General features: G+C 35.4%; 1 protein-coding gene across 2 annotated transcripts in view; it reads right to left on the minus strand.

The window, feature by feature from the left end:
• The window catches only part of LOC150100555 (nephrin-like), a 252,244-nt gene that overhangs the window by 134,643 nt on the left and 94,235 nt on the right, over positions 1-23,366 (minus strand). The window lies entirely within an intron of this gene.

A 23,366-nucleotide genomic window follows, 5' to 3' on the forward strand; every position in this document is an offset into this window, starting at 1 on the left:
TGGTTGTCATCTCACACAGCTTATGTAATTGTGATTCTAACTCTGGTCGCTAGATAGTAGCAACGTTTTCAGTGATTTCAGCAAATTGGTAGAATTATTAATTAAAAAATAATAATAAAATAAAATCCATAAAGGTTTTTCAGTGTTGTGTCTGCTTAATTAGAAGAAAACTGCTCATTATATCAACCAAGAATGAGAAATAAAAATCATCTTGTTGCTGCCTCGTTTGTAATGCAACCCGTACTTAAATAAATAATGTAGAGAAAATCAAAAAAGATTGGTAAAAATGAAACATATTTTTTTTTAAATTCTCCTAAGTCAAAAGATTAAAATTTAAGAAATATCTTCGTAAGAAAAGGGTTTCATATCAGCCATTTATAAATAAATAAAACTGTATTTGCACTTAACACATTATGAATTACACGACCTCAAACTCACGAAAACTGTTCTTTTTTATCGCGAATACAGTCAAATCGACCAGAGAACACACGCAGACAACATACAAAAATCATCATACAGTCTCTTACTCTATAAGAGTATCTAACTCCTATAGTACAAAGTGAAAATCAAAGCAACAGCAGATCAAAAAAGTAAACGATATCTGCCAAATTTTTAAAGCAGCAAGCACACCAACAGCAATCAAAAAACGTCTAACAAAGAATTTGATTCTTTAGAGAAACTTGTGGCATTAAGATTATAACATATAGACACGTTTACACAAGAATATTATATTTTAATTTGCCAAATATTTCAGTCTGAAAATAACAGACTATCTTCAGTGGTACATAGGAACAGTTTTTAACAAGGTGGAATACCAACAATTGATCATTGAAAAGTAGAACGAGCCACGTGATGTTATATCACTAAGCATTAAAGAGAATTTGGCAAATTAAAATATAATATTCTTTTGTAAACGTGTCTATGCGTAACAAAGAAGAAAGCAAAAAATAGGGACATAATCTTTTCGTTTCAGTCTGTGTTGCCATTTGAGTGACTGTTTAAAGGATTGTTGGAATGGTATCTCGAGATTATGCATTATTACGTTTTTATGTGTGTTGCGTAACAATGGCATAGCTCTCCACTTCCTCATAGTCTTTTGTTTTAACTTAAAAACTGGTTCTCTATTATTGTCTTAATTATGATAATTTACTATTTTAAACTAGAATATTAATAAATTATTACAATGATACCTAGAAAAAAAATTCTGCAAAAGTTCTAAATCCTAAACGCCTATAAAATCCTAAACTGTGTTGCTCTTAATAAATGCATATCTCATACATTTTATTCTCCTCTCTCTCTCTCTCTCTCTCTCTCTCTCTCTCTCTCTTGGGTATCTTTTAACCTTTTATAAAGTTCCGACATATTATCTCATGTGAATGCATTCCCAGAAGCAATGGTTTCCATTATTTTCTTGCCTCCTAGTATTATACAATAAAGCGATTGTTTCTTTCTTTTTTTTTTTTTTTTGGATGACGGAAAAGAAAAAAAAACTACAGCTTTATCTTTAATATAACAAAAAGAAAGAAATTTTACATGATTTCATTTCAAAATCTCGGGATATTGTTTAGAGTTAGATGTTTCTTGCAACAATACTTCACGCGAAGTCCTGTGATTCATTGTTGATGACGAGACTTTAGGCACAGCTTCCAATTGGTGGAAAATTTCAGTAGCCAATTCAAGAATGTCATCTCACTTTAAACAAAAGGAATTAAAACAACATTAGCTTAATTACACCTCGTAATTTCACTCGATTTGATAGGTCAATGGCTGATTGACTCATCTTATACATCTTCGAGCGATTCCTTCTCTGTCCTTGTAGCCTACTAAGAAATAACATTTCCTAGAAAAATGCAACGTAATGTGCTTGTAGGCTACGGTTCCATTTAATTTCAGAAGTTTTCTCCCATGTGTTTCCTAAGTCCCTGAGCGGTAATTACAGTCCCTGCCTTAATTATCGTCAGGTACAGGTGTACCTGTATGGATATCATTCACACTGCTAACGATAATTAATTAACTCTCGTGCATTCAACAAAATATGTCATTTAACTTCGCAAATGATTCATCATCTCTCGCGATGAGACTTTTAATTTTTAATTCCACAAGTGTTTAAGCAGTCGTAGTGCTGAAAAGATGTGAACTTCTCAAATAAGTTGATTCACCTTTTTAAGTGAGCTTCTAATTCACTCGAGGAAATCATGGAATTAAGTTACGGGCAGTGGTGGCTTATACATAAGCACGGCGACACTACAGCATCCCCAAGGAAAAAAAATGAAAAAATTTAATTTTGTTTGTGTTTATAAATAATAACAACGCTTACAACATTATATAAATGCAGTACAACATGTTAAACGTTACAGCTTATGTTTCGACATTGATTGAATAGTTACTAATTGGAATTGTTCGATTAACGCTTTAGATTAGGAAACAAATGCACTGCGATCTAACGCAGTGTCGGAATTATCACGTTCGGTCAGTTGCGGCTAGACTCGCCGATATTCGTTTGCACTTCTCACTGCAAGTAACAAATGAATCCTACACTGCTCTCTGAGCAGTGTCGCTACAGATAAATTGTACGTATGCGCGCTTTCTTTCTGTGAGATACGAAACTTTTATTATTGGTGTGTGTTCGTGGTGAGGGTGAAACATTTTGAATAAAGTAATTTTTGTAATATGTAAATTTACTTATTAATAAATTGGTTACTGATTAGGAAAAAAATAATTTTTTTTCTTATTTGGTATATGCAGCACCCCCACTTAAAATTTTCGCCGGCCGCCACTGGTTACAGGTTTAGATACAGCAGTAGATTTTCTTGAACGATACTGTAAAAGGACTTGTCAAGAATTGGATTATTTGATGGCATTATATAAATTCGTTGAGTGTTTGGATATTTATGGATGGACGAAATTTGTGTGTGTGTGTGTGTGTGTGTGTTTTTCGAAAACTTATTTTTTCAATTCTTGAGCAAATGACTATTGCAATCAAGACGCTCTTTAATCTCAAAGGCAATTTATTAGCCCTTTACGAGCCATTTGTTTGTATTCTTTAGCAGACACAGGGGCCAACGGACTTTTCGTTGTTCAAATATATTAGGAATGGCTGACCGGATGTAGTCTATGTTTTTCGTATGTCTGGGTTTTGGTTTTCTTTCTCAGGATTGTTCTCCGGAGAGACTGGACCTTCTTCTCGTTTGCTATAGACCACGGTGTGCGCCCTGCAAATTGCTATTTTTCTTTTTCTTTCTTTCCCCCCCTCCCTTAGTCTGAATTGCTTCATCAAGTTTACTGATGAGGTGTATCTCCTTGCGTTTTTTAAGATCTCTTAAAATGACCCCAACTCTTCTTCTATTCTTCTTATATCACTCTGATTCATTTATCTTCTCTTTCGCCAAGAAGAATAAAACGGATTAACTTCTTTCTAGGTAGATAACTGAGGAAAAAAACAAAAGCAAAAACAAAATGGTTCTCTCCAATGAAGTTTGCTGTTCATGTAATTTTAAATTTTTGTTTTAGTTTTTCAGTCTTTGGATTACTTCTTGGAATAGTTTTTCTAATGTTGTTCCACTTTGGCACACTCTTTGTTTAATTTTAGAATTAGTTTTCCACTCTTGCCATACTTCTCTTAGCTATGACATGTCGTTTTCTTTGATTCCTTCTAGCATGTTTTAATCTTAACCAACTTTTTAAATCAATAAATAATACGGATGATGCGTTGTATTCTAGGCAAGTAATTTTCAGTTATATTAGTCTTAAAATTCTTCTTTATTCCCTTTGTATTCGAATTATTCGAATAATACAGAAACGAAATAATAATTTTCTTAGCTTAAGTAAATTAACACATGAAATAAAACTACTATGCTGGCCCTTCTAGGTAAACTTTCCTAAGCAACCTGTGATCGGATATAAAGCAACTTTAGCAATTAATCGGAATGTAAAAAGTTGTCAGCAGAATAAGACACCTGTGAAATATAGGATTCTATAAAACAGGAAATTGTTACATTAATTATTCCTCTTTATTATCGCTGTCTTAATATTCTGTTGTGCAGTTGTTAGGAAAAGTTTTTTGAAACGACAACTGAGAAAAAAAAAGCATTGTCGAATTCAACATAAAAAGTATTGTTTGAATCAAGCATAAAAAGTATTGTTTGAGTTAAGCATAAAAAGTATTGTTTGAATTCAGCATAAAAAGTATTGTTTGAATGAAGCATAAAAAGTATTGTTCGAATTAAGCATAAAACGCATTGTTTCAATTCAGCATATAAAGTAGTGTTTGAATTCACCATAAAAAGTATTATTTGAATTAAGCATTAAAAATATTGGTCGAATTAAACATAAAAAGTATTGTTTGAAAGAAGCATAAAAAGTATTGTTCGAATTAAGCATAAAACGTATTGTTTGAATTCAGCACAAAAAGTATTGTTCGAATTAAGCGTAAAACGTATTGTTTGAGTTAAGAATAAAATTATTGTTTGAAATCAGCATAAAAACAGCATTGTTTAATACAGCCTAAAAGAATTGTAATTCGACCTAAAAAGCATTTTTTAAATTCAGCCTAAAAAAAAACATTTTGAGTTCTCGTTAGAGCAACTGCCCAATTTCAATTCCATTATTATCAATACGTCCCAATATAAATACGACTATCTATCATAAATATCATTTCATACAATTCCATGCTTGCATGTGTTTTTGTCTCGTTCAGCCATTGGTTATGAATTTAGTTAACGATTTCTAATTTCATCAAGCCAACTCCATCATACCGCTACAGCGTTTATGTATACAACCAACTAACGCTAATAGACACTATTTGTTGTTGGAAAACACGTGTAACAGTAAAGGAAAGAATCGATTTTTTTTTTAAATCTCGCAAGAACTCCATTAAAAAGATTGCTGCACATTATATTGATGATCAATTTGTTTAAAACAAAAAAAACAAACAAAAAAAAAATAATTGTTTCTCCGTACAGCATCAGCCTGTACGGAGAAATCTTAGTAGATGTATCTGCTAAGATTCCTTCAAGCTATTCGATAGTTTCCCAAGTGGTAATAAGTCACAGCTACCTTGATGGTATATTGGAATATTTCGTCTTAATGAGAATTCCATCATTAAGGCGATGACCAATCTTGGCTATGGATGGAAATACCATTATGGGGGAACAGTGAATCGGAAAAAAGTAAGATGAATTTACCTTCTTCCTCCCCCCTCCCACCTCCTTCTCCCACCTTCTGTAAGCTTCGAATGAAAAGCGTTGCCATAGTAACGAAGTTCTTGTTGGTAGTAAACGCTTCCAAATAGGATAAAAATATCAATATATCAGAGATATCGGATGGGAGAGCAAAGTCTTCGTACAACAAACAAAAGAATCTTTAAGAACCCCCCAGTATAGGAGATCAAACACTTTATAAAATTTAGTATATTCGACGAATTGGATGCGTTCAATCTCTAGGAAACGCGAAGAACTAAATGATGGTTAGGGCAGATGTAAGTGACGGGTCTGTCAGATCAGCAGACGGTGAGCTGATCAATGCATCAATTGAAACTTGCATCAAAAGAACTGAACTTCTTTTGAATGTCTTTTAAAATGCTAAAATGAATTCAATATCAGAGCGATGTAGGAGCGAAGATAGACGTGATGGGAAGGATCTAAACAAGGGAATCATTTCCCAGCTTTTGTCATTCGTTCAGATATATTGCAATGCTTTCTCTACGTTCTTAAGGAATTGTTTTGTTCGCAAAAATCGTTCAACGCAGGCTGATGTAAAGATTGTTCTTGCGAATCTATTCCATGTAAACGAGATTATGTTAAACAGATAAGAAATATTATCGTAAGCACTATCCGGCGTATTTCTAATTTTTCAAACGACTCCAACTAAACAACGCAGTATTACAACAGCTGTTCCGAATCAACAACGAAATTTAACGACCGAACAAATGAGCAACATTAACTTAGTTACCATCAATAAAATGCAGCAAACTCAGGAGAGTAAAAGACTCAAATTGAAATTTGCGCAAAGCGAAGCCGTCTCTGATCGGCATGTGAACTCGAACGTAAAGGCATTAAATAATAACGGAATCTTAGAGAATGAAATTTCTTCGTTAAAATTATTAAGAAGACAGCTGTGAAGTCAAAAACGTTTTCTCTTAAATCGTAATAACCCGATGGATAAATAAAGATTCTTCATTTTTAGGAAATAACTAATCTCAGTCGAAATCGTTAACGTATCCTACTTGGGGGACTTTATTCTTTATGATATAAAAATGTTTTCATTTTCATTCTTCTAGCCAATAGGAAAACAAAAAGCTACTTCTAGATTTCCTGTTGTCACCTTATTATAAACTAACGCTTCGGCACGCGTATCTCGCCTAAATGATTGTTTATTTTGTTGTTAAAAAAATGACACACAAAAAAAAAAAAAATACGCGCACATCTGATGCGCAAGTTAGAATCGAATGCAGAACATTTGCAGATAGGGTCATCATCATATTCCTGTACCCTTTTCGACAACGTAACATGTTAGGCTGATAGTGGAAACGTCCACGTGCTTCTTGAAAGACGCAAGCAGAACCTATTGTTGCCATGGAAACATAAAAACATAGTATTACATTCATTTTCAAACAAACATACAACGGAAACTATTTCAGCATATAGACAGCTCAGTTTCCAACCGTAGCTTGTGTGTGTGTGTGTGTGAGAGAGAGAGAGAGAGAGAGAGAGAGAGATCTCAGCAGTGTTCTTTGCATTTCTGTATATAATTTTGTAGCCATGAATACGTTCAACTTTTATATTTTCTGTCATGTACTGCATATCGATGATATTCTTTTTCACGTTTTTACAGGCTAAATTGTTGCATAAATTTCCGCTAATATCTCCTTTTACTTTTTCACTAAATATCTTCGATCATTTCCAGATAGAGTGCGATTTTTGCCACTCTTTCATCAAATCGTGGAAATGGCACTCATCTAAGGTGCGGATTTATTTATTAAATTCCCCCCCCCCCCACCTTCTCTAATCCGAAACAACCATCCAAAGATTTATATCCTGCTGCAGCGACTGCACAGGCAAAAAAATAAACCATAATTGCCATATCCGTTTTAAATTGAATGCAATAAATTTGTAGTAGATTTAAAACTAAATTGAATACAACTGCGCTATTCCATATTTTTATACATTACAAATCTTCTCGTAGGCTGAACTTTACTGGTTCAGTACAACAAACTGACGTCATTTAGTTGATATATATGCGTGTGGTTTTGCTTACCTCATATTCGATTTTCTCTCTGTATTATTTATTAACCAATTTCGATTTTGTTCAGCTACACATTACTTTATTCGTGCAATAATTTCGCATTCATTTTGAATTTACGAAGAAAAAAAAAAACAAAAATCGGCAACCAAAATAGTACTTTAGTGGATTTGGTTTTAAACTTAGTTTTGATTCAAAACTAAGTTTAAAACCAATGTATGTATGTTCAAAAATAATTAACGCAAAATTATATCCAGGTATTATATTTTGCCATATATAAACCGTGAGTGATCTATCTTATCCTTATAAGGACTGGCTTAAAGGGGCGAAGCAAGAATGCTTTTCATCTTCCCCGTTATCTGTAGAGAACAGTGTAGGGATAAGGTTATTGAGCTATTAAAGCTCTGATCATGGCAGGAGGGTAACAGCAATAGCCAAGCCTCAGTTAGAACTTCGTTGGCTATAGCATTGCTATCCATTACCCTGCGTAATCTATCTTAAAGTTCTTAAAAGAACTGGGCGATGGACTGAATCCTTGACTCTTTATCCCGTCATCTGAATGAAGAAAATCTGTGTGGGTGGGGTGTTATTGAGCTAAAAAGCTCTAGTCATGGCTTGGTAACGGCAATAACCAAGCCTCAGCTAAAACTTCATTGGCTGCAGCATTGCCATTTGTTACCCTGGAAGTCCTAAAAAGGACTTGGTTCCCGATATTTCCACGGGTTCCTGCGTAATCTATCTGTCCTTATATCCTTATAAGGACTGGCTTAAAGGGGCGAAGCAAGAATGCTTTTCATCTTCCCCGTTATCTGTAGAGGACAGTGTAGGGATAAGGTGTTATTGAGCTATTAAATTAAAGCTCTGATCATGGCAGGAGGGTAACAGCAATAGCCGAGCCTCAGTTAGAACTTCATTGGCTACAGCATTGCCTCCGTTACCCTCCAAGGGTATTTGATTGAATGAATCAATCACCGCATCTCACGGTCGATTAAGTCATAAATCTGATCGTTAAAATGAAAATATATTACTCAACTTATTAAAAACTAAATGGTGTATTAAATAACTTCAAATTTTTAAGTTGAAAACAATAATTGGCTTCTAAAAAACTAAAGTATAAGCAAATTATATAAAACTTATATAATATTCTTAATATTTTATTCATAATTATCAAATATAAAAATGAAAATACCTCTTAATATACGATAAAGTTTATACATCTATATACGCATACTATACTATACAAGTACGTAGTCATTCACATAAGATTTACATTCTCCACATAGGCATATTACAACATGAAATCAATCTGAAATGCGTATGATCTAAACTGATCAATTTAATCAGATTATATGTAATCTGATGAAATTGATTATATATGATTGTCTATAATTAATTGACGGAATCAATATCAGATCAGCAATCTTGTTGGCTTTTTTTCCAAGCCAATTCAGATTTTTTTCAAAAAATCCATGTTTAATCTTATACCGGCCGATAAATATCGCCTACTACCTAAAGTAGTGGATCGTTTTCTTCTACTATTAATGGAAAACAGTCATCCCATGACAAAGTGGGGTGGATTTAAATTGACTGAGAGGGGAGATGCTGTCCATTCTACTAATAAGTGAAATTCATTAAAAGTGAATAATACGTGGACAGACTCGGTTTGACATCATTCTTAGATCTTTTCTCACTCATCAGCCAACTGAGAAGCGTGTGTGTGTGTGTGTGTGTAGGGGGGGGAGGTTTTTGAAGGTAGCCGCAACAGCGTCATTCTCTTCAATAATAGATGGGATGACAACTGCGTTGACGAACGTCTCTAAGAAAGTAAGTTTATTAGAAAGACGAAATCTAATTTCTTCTCCTCAGCGATTTCGTAAAAGGAAAAGAATGCTTTTGGAACTCACGTTCATTTGAAGCGATGGTATTTTTTAAATGCCACTACGGGTGTTGAGAGGTTTTCTTGAAAAGAGAAATTCCTTCGTCTTAAAAAATGCGAGAAATTAAAAATAATGAAAAGCCAGACTTGAATTTAATTGGTAGCATTTCTGCCAACATTAATCTTGTCATTTCGAGGCTGTTACTCTGACGGCTTCTAATTTGATGCTTTGACCACTTTATTGAAGATTTGTACCGACTGTCTCTGTGACAAACACGATTGGTTACTTGATGAACGTCACTGCCACAGCTGGGGACCAACTGTCTTCGTGGCCTCACAATATGGACGATCGTAACATATCAAAACCGACTGATAAACTCTAATATTCCGATTACCATAATCACAGATTAGTTCCTGTCATTACTGACTGTCTTTCCGCTTCTCAGTAGTACAAAATTAAGGACTACAACACTTGAAATGGCTTGATGTGATCCATTTCTCCAGTGGCTGATACGGACTTCAGTTGTGGAGAAGATAATTAAACATTAGGGACAGTTGAAACATTAGTGGAAAGACCATAGAAATATTGATTATTTTTGCAACTTCAATGCACGAAAATGTTTTTTTTCTCTTGTACATTCATAAGATGGGTGAGCTTAAGAAGTTTCTTCTTTTAATAATTTTATATTTATTTTTGAAATAATTATAGAGACAAACCATGGATTTTTTCGCCCCTTTCAGGCTACCAATAAGCAGGGAGGTGGTCTCACACCGTACGGTGAAACTCATTTCTCTCCTAAAGGCAACCCATATCGGGACTCGAACCTGCAACCTGTTGGTTGGAGAGCGGATACGCTAACCAGTTGGCATTATGTTAACTGGTTAGCGTATCGTTAAGGACTAATAACGTTAGGGAATAATAACGTTATTATTAATCCTTTATATTTTAATCTGATATTTGTCATTAGTTAAAATTTAATTTTTTATTATAATACAGACATATGGATAATTTTACATCTGTGTTAAAAGTGAGTGAATAAGTAAGCCACTGGGCATAACACGTTCGCGGTGTTGTTAATATATGCTAGTTTTGGAAAACACTGGGGTGATAAAGTTACCATCCCTCAAGTGAATAGCAGATTATTGCCGAGCACGTTGCTTCCGTAAGCAGAAATGCCCCTTGAATGTAGAAACACTCTGAGGAAGCATTTTAACGAGCTGTAATGCTACGTCTGATGGTAACGAAATTCTCACATCGAAAGATGACGTTAATTATTGTTATTAGTCCATTGAGGACCTCCTCACCACTGTCAGCATCAGTTTCTCCGCAAAGTTCACAAGAGCACTTGAATTTAAAATACCGGGAAAGGAAAAATACGATGAGCAACTTCACTCATAATCCATATTTGTAAATACATAATTAATTTAGATTCGCTGACGCCGTATCGTAAATTTGATTTACAAACGAAGTTGCGTGCTGACAGAAAGTTAAAACATAAAAGGAAATCTCAAAGGTAATGTTAAACAATGCACGTGGCAAAGATATAGGACTAAAATTATGTTAATATATACATTTTCAGATTATTCAACGCATTTCATTTCCTCAGTTATCTGTAGAGGATAGTGTAGGGATAACGTGTTATTGAGCTATTTAAGTTCTGATCGTGGCAGGAGGGTAACAGCAATAGCCGAGCTTCAGTTAGAACGTCATTGGCTACAGAATTGCCATCCATTACCCTCCAAGGGAATTAATCACCGCATCTCACGGTCGACCCAAATGTCAACTCCATGAACCCTCAACAATAGACCACCTTAATAAAATGAAATATATAGCTCGAGTTAAATGCCATCTTGTGCGTCAGAGAGTCGACCATTATAGCCGGGGATCTGAACTCCAAGCACCCTGCGCGGAATTGTTCAACCACCAACAAGAATGACTGCATCCTTTCCAATTACTTAGGATCAAGCAACGCTGTTGTGGCAGGCCCCACCGAACCAACTCATCTCAGTACGTTTGGCACTGCTGATATCCTGGATATAGCTATCCTGCAGGATATCACACTTCAGTACAGCATTATATTCATGGATGAACTATCATCCGATCACAACCCAATTCTACTACAGCTGGGAAAACAAGGATACCTGTCTCCTCCTTCTCACTGCTACATAGCAGGGAAAGACTGTTAACAGCACTGAAGGATTATATTGGACCTGTTCCTCACATACGCACAAAAGAAGAAGTAGAAACTGCAGTTAAAAATCTCACACAACAAATTAATTCTGCTATAACGGTAGCTACCTCCTACAAATCTGCCGCAAGCCAGATCGTTTACCTGAAGACATCATGAACTTGATCAGAGACAAAAACAGAGGTAGGAAAAGATTTCGTAACACGTATGCGCCACAAGATAAAACAAATCTAAACGGATTAAATGGGACAGTAAAAGATTCGCTCAAAGCTCATAGAGAGCTTTGAGCGCATCTCCATTTCACCTACTGATCGCTCCATCTGGCGACTACTGAAAAATATCAAAAACAAAGTCAGATCCCTTCCCCCAATATTCTCTGACCAGGGCCTTGCTCACACAGATGTAGACAAAGCAGAAGTTATAGCATACAATTTGGAGGAGCAATTCAGGCTTTCGTATGAAAACCTTGACTTTGACCACATATATAAGATTCACAGCAAGGTCAGACACACTCAAACTTCCTATCACCAGCACTGACCATATTACACCAACATCACCTGCTGAGATATATGATATTATTAAAAAATTAAAGAACAAAAAAGCTCCTGGGCCAGACGGCATTACTAATCGGGTGATCAAACTTCTACCACGAAAAGCAGTAGTGCACCTGACCAGTATGATAAATGCAATTTTAAGATTTCACTATTTTCCTTCCACCTGGAAACTGGCTGATGTAATTCCTATACATAAACCAGGCAATGACCCATTTTAATGACGATTGGTAAGGTTGCGGAATAGGTCATCCTCTGACGACTCCAAACCTCAGTAAATGACCTAAACATCCTCCCTAAAGAACAGTTTGGTTTTCGGCAACACCATAGTACTACTCAGCACAGAGAATTGTCGAATACATCAACAACAGCTACAACTGGCGTCAGTGTACAGGAGCTGTTTTCCTAGACCTATCCAAAGCATTTGATAAAATCTGGCATTTTGGACTCCTGCACAAACTTATCTCAGCCGGTACTTCATTAAACAGTGTTCATCTAATCCACTCATATCTTCAGAATAGATCAGTGCAAGTTAAAATCAACGGTTATACATCTTTCCAGCGCCATATCTTTGCTGGAGTGCCGCAGGGATCTCTACTGGTTCCATTGCTATACATGTTAGACATCCCGCACAATGACTTCCATTTTGGCCCTATATGCGGACGATACAGCAATACTAACCAGATCTCTCAGACCCCATTTCATTACCAGAAAGCTTCAAGAAAACCTTCTAAAGCTGGAGGGTTGGTTCTCCAAGTGGAGATTGGAAGTCAACCCCCCAAAAAGCTCAGCCGTTCTTTTCTCAAAAAGGCCAATGTCTCCTGCAGGAGATGTGTTACTATTCAATACTAAAATTCCCTGGCAGACAGAAACAAATTACCTGGGTGTAATTCTCGACAAAAAGCTATCTTTCAACCAATATTTCAAGTCTGCATGCGCAAAGGCATCTAAAGCCATAGCTCAGATCTATCCGCTAATTAATAGAAATAGCAAGCTCAGCAACAGAATCAAATTGCAACTATACCAGATGACGATTCGTCCTATACTCACCTATGCCTCTCCGGCCTGGAGCCACACCTCTAATACTAACATTATCAAGATACACCGAGTGCAGAACAAGTGCTTGAGACTGATTCTGAACGCCTGTGGTATGTTAGAAACAATCAACGTCATAGAGATACAAATATTCCCTATATTTTCTCTTTTCTACAATCCTTAGCATGCAAGTTTTTCCGAAAGACATCCACACACCCCAACGATTTGGTTCAACAAGCTGCAGCATACGCGGCAACGGACATATTCAAATATAGAAGACCAAAAGCTATATTATATATATATATATATATATATATATATATATATATATATATATATATATATATATATATATATATATATATATATACACATATACACATATTCAAATATAGAAGACCAAAAGCTATATTAGCCTCCCACGCCCATTCAGGGCGAGCAAACTGCTCATAAATTTTACCCTCACTGTAACCACAACAGATAGCGTGGAATATGAAAAGCATCTTGCTTCACCCGTAAAGACATATATGTGAATTATCCTTTCCTTATAAGGACTGGCTTAAAGGGGCGAAGCAAGAATGCTTTTCATCTTCCCCGTTATCTGTAGAGGACAGTGTAGGGATAAGGTGTTATTGAGCTATTAAAGCTCTGATCATGGCAGGAAAGTAACAGCAATAGCCGAGCCTCAGTTAGAACTTCATTGGCTACAGCATTGCCATCCATTACCCTCCAAGAATATTGGATTGAATGAATCAATCACCGCATCTCACGGTCGATTGATCCCCTCTATCTCACTCTCATGTGAATTGTCCTTATATCCTTATAAGGACTGGCTTAAAGGGGCGAAGCAAGAATGCTTTTCATATTTCCCGTTATCTGTAGAGGACAGTGTAGGGATAAGGTGTTAATGAGCTATTAAAGCTCTGATAATGGCAGGAGGGTAACAGCAACAGCCGAACCTTAGTTAAAACTTCATTGGTACAGCATTGCCATCCATTACCCTCCAAGGGTATTGGATTGTCTACTATCCGACATACCATGTGAATTGTCCTTGTCCTTATAAAGACTGGCTTAAAGGGTCGAAGCAGGAATGCTTTTCATTTTCCCCGTTATCTGTAGAGGACAGTGTAGGGATAAGGCATTATTTTGAGCAATTAAAGCTCTGATCATGGCAGGAGGATAACAGCAATATATATATATATATATATATATATATATATATATATATATATATATAGCCGAGCCTCAGTTAGAACTTCATTAGCTACAGCATTGCCATCCATTACCCTCCAAGGGTATTGGATTGAATGAATCAATCATCCAATTCTTTAGTCCCATGTGAATTGTCCTTATAGTCCTTATAAGGACTGGCTTAAAGGGGCGAAGCAAGAATGCTTTTCATCTTCCCCGTTATCTGTAGAGGACAGTGTATGGATAAGGTGTTATTGAGCAATTAAAGCTCTGATCATGGCAGGAGGGTAACAGCAATAGCCGAGCCTCAGTCAGAACTTCATTGGCTACAGCATTGCCATCCATTACCCTCCAAAGGTATTGGATTGAATGAATCAATCACCGCATCTCACGGTCGATTGATTCTTCTCCATGTGAATTGTCCACCTTAAAATAAAATATATAGCTCGAGTTATTAAAACCTAAATGGTGTAGTATAGAACTTCAATATTTTAAATTGAAAACAGCAAATAATTTCTAAAAAACTAAATTATATGCAAGTAATTTAAAATTTAAATAATATTCTTAATATCTCACTCATAATTATCAAATATAAAAATGAGAATACCTCTTAATATACGATAAAGTTTATACATCTATATAAGCATACTATACTATATAAGTATGTAGTCATTCACATGAGATTTACATTCTCCATTGGCCTATTACAACATGAAATTAATCTGAAATGAATATGATCTAAACTGACTTTTCCTTATTCCATTCTTTATTCCCTAGACATTATCAAAACTGAATAGAAATTTAATCTTGTACGCATTATTAAGAGCTATCTAGAAATACAAGTTCGTCCAGCATTTGAGACACTAAGAATAACAGGCATCACTTTTATGTCAAAAAAGAAATTTTAAATGGCTCCAAAGTGCAGTGATTATGTTAAAAGAGTATATATGAACGTCTCAGTAACCATATCAGCAAATAGTTTAAGAAAATCAATATCTAATCGTTTCGACATGGTAATATTTAATCCATCATTAACAACGAAAGCCATTTATATGATCGATATCGGCATATTGAATTTTAAAAACTCGGCTAATAGCAGAAAGAGCGAATTTTATAGCCAGTAGGAGGTTTTATTGGTAGACTCGGAAGTTGGTAGTTTCAAAAATATAAAAAAAAGAAATCTCATAGTTCGACTTTAAGCTCTGCACTTATGCCGATGTTATTTAACACACATATGTGCACGTGCTCTGAAACCGGATGTTACATGTGTATAAACAAAAGCTCAACCGGAACACGGTAAGTAAATCATTCATGTCTTTTGGTAATGAACTTAAGAAAACTTACATAGTAGTGTAGAGTACTTATCAAAAATATATTGCTTGCGCTTTACAGTCTGTGTGTGTGTGTGTGTGTGTGTGTGTGTGTGTGTGTGTGTGTGTGTGTGTGTGTGTGTGTGTGTGTGTGTGTGTGTGTGTGTGTGTGTGTGTGTGTGCCGACACTCTTCATTTCCATGTCCCTCCTTGAACAGTATTTTTAATCTGAGTTTGTTCATTAATTTAAAATAAGCTTGAAAAATGTTCCCTTTCTAGGGATACACTGCATGCAATTTTAACTGGCGTACTTTTCCCCTAGTGGAAGCAATTATTTCTCCAAAAGTAATTACCATTTTCCAAAGTGACGTACTCGGTAACAAGAGGATTTGTGAAATTAATACTCCAAGGTTCACAACATGTTGCAACGCCTGCCCTCTGGTGATTAATTTTAAAAATAAATGTAAACGCAGTGTGCACAAAGAACACGTTGTTTAGAGTCGTGATAAACTCGGCGTTAATATTGAAGTTAACCGGTTTTATGTAATGAAGATGGACTTTTGTTTGAATTGTAAAACACAGGAAATGTTTTTGAATATTTATTTAGCTACTAATCCACCATCTACCACGATAAGAAAAAAGAATTCATGAATATCGTATGCGAGGCATTTAAGTGTTTTTAACGATTTTAAATATATTTGTGAAATATTTTTATTAAACTATGTTAAACTTTTTTCATTTTAAAGAGCCTGTGTAGCTCAGTAGAAGTAGCGTTTGCACTCTACAGCGTTTGACCGCACGAAGAAAGGATTTGGTGGTTCAAATCTAGTCGCCGACTAGAGGAAATTTTTCTAAGCCTTTTTTCGGCCGGTTCCCGAGTTAGTCGATCTCTGACACGGGCTAGCGGGGTTTTTTTCCCGGAAACTCGGGTTTTTCATCCCGTAAACTCAAGAAAATCGACCGCAGAACCCACACTATTTTCAGACATTAAAAATATTGTGTTAGGGTTAGAGACCACGAGATGGCGGCACTTACTAGCCGCCTTCTTCACTGCGTACCGATGAATCAGTGATAGCCTTGGGCCAGCTATCTCTCTGATTGGCTACCAGTGGAGATTGAACTGTCCACTCAGTCTCCAAACGTTAGATAGGGTAAACGGCCCCGCCTACTCCCTATACGGGAACAACATAGGCGTTATTTGTTTTTTTTATGTTAAACTTTTAAATACTTGTATATATTAATATAAAACTAAAACTATTCTTAATGATTAGGCAATAGAAGTCAGATAAGAAACGGATATCTGCTTTTGAGATGTGTTACAGAAAGCTGTTGAGGATATCATATACTGAAAGGCGTACAAATGAATGGGTGTTGGAAAAGATAAGTAGAACCCAAAGGCTCCTTAAGGACAGAAGAAAGTTAAAATATTTTGGACACGTTAAAAGGATGGAAGGAGGACTTCTCAGAACAGTAATAGAAGGTAAAGTTCTTAGAAAAAGAGGAAGGGGTGGAGCTTCAATGAGATCGATGGATGCTGCGTGTGGAGTGACTGATCTTCAGAGAGTTGAGGCCTTAAGAAAAGCAAACACAGGACTACATGGCGAGGCCTGGTGTGTCGGATCACCGAGCATCGCAGTGACCATACGGCATCCGTAGATTCCCAGTGAACATATAGATAACAGTGCATAAGCACAAATTCTCACGATACAATAAAACATGATAAACTTGAATGCATCATTGTAACTCATCCTGCTCTAGAACGTGGAATATTTCCAAGCCACTTGAGCCCTCCTATAGGAGGAAGCTGGATTGTGTCTCTCACCACCCGCAGCCGATTGGTTGCAGAGCGGATACACTACCATTCGGCGGACTACGCCCGTAAACATACAAAGTTATTTATATGTTTATCTTTCTATTTATCTGGCCATATGTGAATTAAACGATAAATAATCTGGTGACCCTACTCAAGAGACCAAACAATGAACTTTTTAATCCACTTTAGGCTTTCAGGATGGGGGTTCACAATGTGGGTATGAAATTTACCTTCCAACTAAAGGCATTCAAAAAACATTCATGTCCACGATGGGAGTGGAACCCACAGCATGTTAATTGGTCGGCGAACTGATACGCCGAACAGCCCTACAGCTACAACTCCCCATTTCAGAATCACAACCGAAATGGCTAAAGAATTAAAGAAAGTTTCCAGAGGACCTTATTTTATTGAAAGCTAGCATTATTAATATGTTATTAAAACGTTATTAATAACGCAGCGTTATTAAAAGATAAATAAAGGCATAAATATGTAAGCCAAAAAGTTAAAGAAAGTTTTCACATGTCACGTCAAAGAAGTTCGTTGGTAGATATACGCAACATAGTGCTCACTTGCTTTATTATCATATTACTTGAAAGATACAAACTCCAAAGAGTTCATCTAATTGTCTCTTAGTTCTTTTCATTAGGCTTCACTAATCAACCAGTGTTATTTCTTCTAACGCCCTAGTTTTCTACAGAGGTTAGGTAGGAAACCGAATTTCTACCTGATCCGAACTGTCTCTGACACGATGTTCAGAACATATTGTATTTCGGGTTCCTATCTGACCTTCGAGGGAAATTAGTGAGTTCAAAACAATGCTGTAACATTGTTTCGAACCAAATTAATAACGAGCATTGATACGGAATCTTTGCAGTTCGTGTCTGATAAATAATACGATAATTAAGACTGTTTATATATAAGTTTATACTTAAGACTGTTTATATAAGTCGAGAATTATATTTCACATAGTATATAATTTCAAAATTCTTTAGAGATTTAGGTTTTTACTTTGTTTACCTTTTGGCTTATATCGGATGAAGGCTTTACCCTGTTTTTATAAACTACAATGCAATGCGTGATCCGAGTTGCTAAGGGAAAAAAAAAAAAAAAAAAAAAAAACATTCTGTCACTCACTGCAACAGATCGGCTAAATTAGTTTTCCCTGAAAAAAGACCTAAGAAATTTCTCTCCTTAAAGAGGATTTGAACACAAGTCCTTACCACGTTATGTGATTGTTAGTGAAGCCAACGCGCTTCGAACACTTCAAACGTCTAAACGTACTCTTGAAACAATATTAAAAATACTTCTCATTTAAGGGAACATTTAATGCTCTTGAACATGAAGCTAATAATATAAATAACATAAAATAGCGTAAAATAATAATAAAAAACAACATGATAAAATAATAATATCTGATATTTTCAGGAGTGGTGAATTTCGGCTGTATATAACTCCATAAAATAATTCATATGTGTTTTATATTCGGATTTAATTGTTTTTAACAAGCAATTAAACTCGATATCCATAGTCATAGATAAAGATATCTCCTGAAAAAAAAAAAAAAAAAAAAAAAAAAAAACCAAGAGCAGTTAATTTAATTGAAACAATGTTTTCCATAACATTATTTTAAACTCCAATAAATAAAAAAATAAAAACTATATCAGTTATCTCCATTTTAATGGCTGGATTTTCTTTTATTTCCTTGAAAGACATTTCTAATTAATATAAATTAATTTCCTAGTTAATATAAGAGTCATTTCCATTACTAGAAAAATGCATCGTAAATCATCTTTTAGTTAATAAATTGCTATAATTATTAATTAATTAAACATATATGATAAATCTAATTGAGAGAATATATTGGAAACAGATTCGATTATAATATGGACTTTTTTGTCGAGTTTGTGTCATGAAATTTCCGGTTATGGTTAAAGTTATTTATTTTAACTTGTTTTAATATGGCTGAAGAACTCTCTCTCTCTCTCTCTCTCTCTCGCTATCGCTCTGCGTTTGTGTGTGTGTGTGTGTGTGTGTGGTTTATCAGGTAGGTACGATGTTGCCTAAGGCTGAGAAAATTTTTAAAATCTGTGCCAGTGAGTGACTAAAGCCGAAGGTCGAAATATATGCTTAACCCAAGACTGAAGATGCACTTCTACAAAGCTCTTTTTTTTTTTTTTTGCATCCAAAAGAATGACAGGAATCAAAATGTAAATACTCAGTGACGTGCACGGGTTTATAATATACTCTGGGTTTATCGATGTGATTCGATCGACTCATGTTAAGGTATGAAAGACAATGATTGTGTTCATGCTCGATGGTGAAATTTAATCTATTGCGTGCAGAACCGAGACTTGTACTAAGGGATCGATGGCTTGTTCATGAATAATGCAGAATAGCGTATGTCATTTATGCATCTAATGTATGGCTTGATCCACTAAGAGATAGTACTCCCTTATCAAATGCACAGAGTTGAGAAAATGACAGTGAATCCAACATTGACCTTTTGTATTAAAAGTGTGGCAGAACGAATGTTTGGCTTGGAAGATAATTTCTCTTCGATCAGCTATTCTATTTCCATAAGAATGTGATTGGTTGTTTCAAGAATACCATTGAAAATGTTGGCTAAAATTCTTTCTTTTTTTTTTTCGCTGCGTAAATAAATAAAGTGAATTGATGAAGCGACATTTTAAAAGTCCACGGATTTGAAAAAAATGTTATGAGATTGAATAGAATTATTCAATATGAGCATTAATGTTTTCTGGCAGCTTCAAATTCTTATTATTTGTCTGCAGCTGTCACTTGTGTTCAACACTAAGCGGTTAACCACCAGTGTTCACCACTAGACTTCAATGGCACCGATTTTATTTCTCATTATAATAATTTCTTCTCTATTTGATGATTTATTGTCATTAAATGCACCACAAAGTATTTAGTTTAACGGGAAAATTTTCCACAGAATTTTTATGTTGAAATAGAAGATGTAAAGTTGGTTCGGAAAAACCTCTCTGGTTATGCAACATAATCTTTATTATAACCACTTTTCATTGCCAGTTTTAAAAATCAGTTTCCAAAATTTGTAGCATAAAATATATGTGGATTTAAGAAGATTTCAGAGTTGCACCACAAAACACTGCTGTGGACAGCATCGGCAAATATCTCCGATTCCTGCTATGGATACGATTTAAAAAGAAAATAAAAGCAGGTCCATTATAATTTTGTATGTGAAATATATTGTTTTCTTCATCCACTCTGTAATAAGTCGTGGATGATTCAATTTTCAAAAATAAAATAAATATAAATAAAAAGATTAAATAAACAAAATAATAATAATTTGAATCATGATTTAATCTTCGTATATACTGGATTTATAAATTGTATAAAATAGATAAAGTTAACTAATTGTAGTCCTATAATTATAATGTGTATTTCCATAATCAGCATTTTTTAATCACAGACATTTTTGAAAAGCTCTCTTATACAGTCGCCTCGATGCGCCACCTATATTCAAAAAAGAAAAAAGCAGCGCTCTGTATTTGTATTCATTTATAAACCTAATACCGTATCATATAAACCTAATACCGTATCATTCAACAGAATTAACAATGAACTTTTATTTCACTTCTTTTAAATTTTATCGCCTGCTAGCATTCACCAGAGCCTTTGATATGTAAAATTTGAAAAAAGAACATGCCACAAGTTTCACAGTGGATTAAATATTCCTTTTTCAAACTTCAACTCGGATTACTGTAACACTAAAGTAATCCCCAGCGTCATGGTATGCCTGGCGCATATGTCAGGATGATACAAATCATGTTGTGGTAACGACGTAATCCTTCCAATGTAACTACATCTTTACCAAACAGCATCATTAGTAAAGCACGCAATTGCGAACAAGAATGAGGATTTAAAAAAGAGTCAAAACAAGATTTCCTCTTTTGTTATGTTTTTCAAGATTGAACCCAACGGAGTCATAAACGCTTTTCTAGTCTGTCCGATGGAGATTAATTTGTCTTGTCGCATCGTTTACCAGAACTGAGCCAGCATTAAACCGAGCGTAAGTTATTAGCGAAATTAAACCGTTTATAAATATCATATAATGCACGCTTGGTTGTTATTAAACTAGTTTCGCCTCAGGCAGTTTCATTAGAAACAACATTGAACAAAATGACAAATTTAATATTGTCCAAGTCCGATATGAGCATGTTACTATCGCCTGTTTTACGTAAAATGACTTTAATTTAACTCAGTCCTTTTAAAGTCATTCCATTGCTTGCAATCTGCTACAGTACACTGTGTTAAGTGGCTGTAATGTATGCGAGTACATATTTTACATATTTTATTTATATAATTGGCTGGAAATAAGGTCTGTATATATATATATATATATAAAGGCTGATGACTTCATATTAATTGCCTTAGTATCCCATATTGCAAAGCGCACTTTTGTGCCAACGGGTAGAATGCTATGCATTATGGGCGAGCCACTACCCAGATTTGTTTTGTCAGTCGGAAATAAATTTCACGCTCAAAGTTTGTTTTCTTACTTTTAGATAAAGGATATAAAATAATATAATTTATTGGGAAGTTTAATTTAAATTATAAATAATGAAAAAATATTTTATAAATTTCTTTGTTCCATATTATTTTAATAATAAATAATACACTTTTTCAAACATTTTATGTGGAAAATATATGAATTCTGCATCAAGTAAATTGTAATATTCCCTAGTCTTCGATCTATTGTACATCTGACTAACATAATAAACTCCATCCTACACCACAAATATTTCCCTTCCCACTTGAAGCTGGCGGATACAATCCCAATCCATAAAACAGGAAAAGATCCGCGATTACCTCAAAGTGATAGACCTATCATCCTTATCTCTAATCTGGGCAAAATTGCTGAGAAAGTTATTCTCACCAGACTCCAAGAATCAGTACGCAAGCTAAACATTCTTCCTGAGGAGCAGTTTGGGTTCCGCCAATTGCACAGGACCACACAACAGATTTTCAGATTAGTGGAATATGTCACCACGGGATATTACTGGCGTCAATGCACTGGGGCTGTTTTCCTTGACATAGCCAGAGCATTTGACAAAGTTTGACATTATGGCTTGCTATACAAAATGATAACATCCGGAACACCATTGAAAGTGGCTCATCTGATCAGATCATACCTCCATGATAGGCGCATGCAAGTTAAGTTAAATGGCACACTCTCAACTCAAAAACGCATCATAGCTGGAGTCACACAAGGATCCCTACTGGCGCCGACGCTCTTCTCCATATATATGTGTGATATCCCGCACAACCCTCTGTCATCTATCAAAGCCCTATATGCAGATGATATTAACCAGATCTTTAAAACTGCACCAAGCAATCAAAAAACTGCAGGAAAATCTACTGCTAATCGAACAATACTTCGCCAAATGGCGACTTCAAGTAAATCCCCAGAAGAGCGTAGCCGTGCTATTCGCCAGACGAACAATGCTTCCTACAGGAGACGTCCTCTTGTTCAACACAAAAATCCCATGGCAAACCGAGATCAAATATCTTGGCGTATTGCTGGACAGAAAGTTGACCTTCAGCTCCCATATCAAAACTCTACGTCTAAAGACGTCAAAACAGCTCTATCCACTAATCAACAGGAACAGCACCAGAATCAAGCTACTTATATACAAAATAATGATTCGTCCTATACTCACATATGCTTCTCCGGCTTGGAGCCATACTGCTGATACCAATATCCTAAAATTACAACGTGTGCAAAATAAATGTCTCAGAATGATTCTGAACGCACCATGGTTCGTACGCACTGTGCAACTTCACCGGGACATAAATATCCGCTATATTTACACCTTCATGCAGACTATAGCAACTACGTTTTTCTCAAAAGCATCTGTGCATCAACTAGCGGCAAATTACGACGCAACAGACTCCTCCAAGCACAAACGTCCAAAATCCATTTTAAATAAAAAATCCAATGACTAATCCTCAGGCCCACTCAGTGCGAGCTACAGGCCCATAAATCTTTCCCCAGTCACAGTTTTCCACATCAGATAGCGGGGAATATGAAAAGCATCTGCTTCATCCTTTAGGCCAGTAATGTTGACAGTTGACAATTGTGATGTTCCTTCCCTATTTGATTACAACGTCGGTAGT

This window comes from Typopeltis vanoorti, chromosome 12 (genome assembly GCF_054136105.1).
Source record: "Typopeltis vanoorti isolate ZY-2024b chromosome 12, IOZ_Tvanoo_1.0, whole genome shotgun sequence".
Taxonomy (NCBI): Eukaryota; Metazoa; Arthropoda; class Arachnida; order Uropygi; family Thelyphonidae; genus Typopeltis; species Typopeltis vanoorti.